A 2,998-nucleotide genomic window follows, 5' to 3' on the forward strand; every position below is an offset into this window, starting at 1 on the left:
TCATTTATAATGACTCGAGAGAAATTTTTGATTATATAATTGTATTTTACAATGGGGAGATAGCAAAGATGTTCTCTGAAGGGTAGACTTTTTCCTCCTCATCAGTGCCACCCTTCAAGATATCCTCAGTGCCATGCTGTTACTCATGGTTTACTTGGGTCCTGGGATAGGGTTGAAGTGTGGTGAATGTAGGGCAAATCAGATGGTACCGAACAAAGCTATGGGGCACAGGTGAACATCACTCCTGTCAAGTGGTCACTGGGTCATGTGCTGGCTGAGAAGAGACAGTTAACTTGGCCTCAGTGTGTAGAGGCCTTGAGTGGAGGCTGCATGGTCTGTGGGCACTGAAGGCACTCCTGGCTGCATCAGGGAAGTGCATGCCGTGGTACAAATTGGATATATAAGTGGAGGTTCAAACTTCTTTGTCTATAAAAGCCTTCTGAGTAACTACTGCCCTATCCTCAAGCCATGACTACATCTCTCCCTTTTAATCTCCTTCCCTTGGTCTCTTCCTCTTCCTAAAGTCCAAAACATAACTTGTACAATCCCAAAAAGGGAGGCTTTAACACAAAACAAAATTCTTCTCTTTTCCTCTCAAGGCTCATGACTCTAATTCCAAAAATACTAAAAAATTGACTCAATTCTCTCTACCTTTCTGTTATGATATCACATTCTGGAACTCCCTGGGGGTAAAGTGCCAAGCAAGTAGGGACCAGATAATAGAGGAAAAATCAAGAACAATTCATTAATTCAAAATATTAATCTATCACAATTGTTTCAGGATGTGTATCATTCAAGGTTTTTTTTTAATTGTAGACAACAGAATATACTCAGAAATTTAAGTAATGGAATTAAATTTTTAAGACTATTAGGTTGCACACAGATTCCCCAGGAGCCAGACTCGACAGCTGTTCAGCATGAAACAACATCACCCACACCATTAAGGCATTACAAGATAAAACACCACACCTACTACCACCTGGAACCATGATTTCTGAAGTAAATGCCAGAAGCTCCACCAACATCCCCTCTAAAGTAGCTCGACACCTCCACTTTCACTTTTGTAGGAAACCAACTCCCCATGAAAATTAACAACCTTCAATTGCTCATATCTGCATCTATGTCTCACAGAGGCGGATGTGCTTGGCAGAGTCTAAATCACATGCCTCTCATCTGGGAGTCTGGGAACAAGAGTTGTCTGTCTTCTCTATAGGGAGCTAGAGACTCTTATAAGGTGGGAAATTTCTCTCCATGTTCAGGTCAGCCGATTTTGCTGGGTAGCTCTCAAGGGCAGCCTACACTTCATGGTAGGAATAAATTAAGGCTCTTATTACTGCTTTCATGCATATCATATACAACAATTTCACTTCTTTTCTCTTTGCTATGCCATGTTATCTCAATATTCTTTTTAATTTTTCTACTAATAGTTTGTAAGTTACACACTTTATTAACATTCTTTAGGTTACTCAACATTATTTTTAGAATTTTCTCTGCAGTTCTATGTTTTATCCGCTAATTTTTACTCTTGTAATATACACATCCTAAAGTTTTCTCTTTTAACAACATTCACCTATACAGTTCAGTGCTGTTGATTACATTCTCAGTAACGTGTTATGTCATCACTATCCCTTTCCAAACCTTGACCATCAGCCTAAATAGAAATTCTGTGTAAGTTAAGCATCAGCTTACCACCCCCTAACCCCAATCTATCTCCTGGTAACCTATATTCTAGATTCTAACTCTATGAGCTTGCTTATTATAATTAGTTCGTAACACTGAAATCATACAATATTTGTTCTTTTGTGTCTGGCTTATTTCACTCAACAAAATGTCCTGAGGGTTCATGCATGATGTTCTATGAATTGAGACTTCATTCCTTTTTACAGCTGAATAATGTTTCATCATATGTATATACCACATTTTGTTTATCCATTCATTGGTTGACAGACACTTGGGTTGCTTCCATCTTTCGGCAGTTGTGAACAATGCTGCTCTGAACATTGGTGTGCAAATACCTGTTTGAGTCCTTGCTTTCAAATTTCTGGGTACATACCTAGGAGCAGGATTGCCTGATAATATGGAAATTCTACAATTAATTTCCTGTGGAACTGCCAAACTGTCTTCCACAGTGGCCGTACCATTTTACATTCCCATCAGCAATGAATGAGTGTTCCTATTTCTCCACATCCTCTCCAATACTTGTAGCTTTCTATTTTTATAACAGTGGCCATTCTAGTAAGTGTGAATGGTATCTCATTGTGGTTTTGATTTGCATCTCCCCAATAGCTAGTGATGTTGAGCATCTTTTAATGTGCTTTTCATCCATTTGCATCAAAAGACTGTCATGAAATTGAAAAGACAATTAAATGCAATGCATGAGCCTGGATGGAATCTAGCAAAAGAGGATAAAAGTCTCAAGGGGACATTACTGGGACATATAAAAAATAGAATATAGACTCTAAGCTTTATATCAATGTTTAATTTCTTGAACTCAATCACTGTACTTAAGGTGGTAACATAAGTGGATACCCTTGTCCTCAGGAAATGTACCTGGCAGGATTAAGTGTTCAAGGAGCATGCTGTATACAATCTACACTCACATGTTCAGAAAATTGATTGATTAAAGAAATAGAGAGACAGGTAGATTCTCTGCATGGGTTTGGATTATTTTTGTAACTGTCCTATACTTTTGAAAGTAGTTCAAAATAAAAAGTTTTTTTAAGTGAATAGCAATTTGGAAATTGATATAGAGAAAAGAACAATCTTAGAGAAAAAGAGGAGACCTGCGAGGATAGCTGAGTGGACAAATTTCCCACAATCCTCAAATTTTAAGTAATGTTTAAACTTAAACACAACTGTCATTTTAATAACCCTCCAGGAAAATAAAGGAATTACAATAATATACATGCTGGATAAAGGGAACAATGACAGCAGATGGCACAGATAAGGAATATTCAACAGACAGGAGAGCCAAGATAAGGTGCATTACAATATCCAC

This window comes from Choloepus didactylus, chromosome 2, assembly GCF_015220235.1.
Source record: "Choloepus didactylus isolate mChoDid1 chromosome 2, mChoDid1.pri, whole genome shotgun sequence".
In the NCBI taxonomy this organism is placed as follows: Eukaryota; Metazoa; Chordata; class Mammalia; order Pilosa; family Megalonychidae; genus Choloepus; species Choloepus didactylus.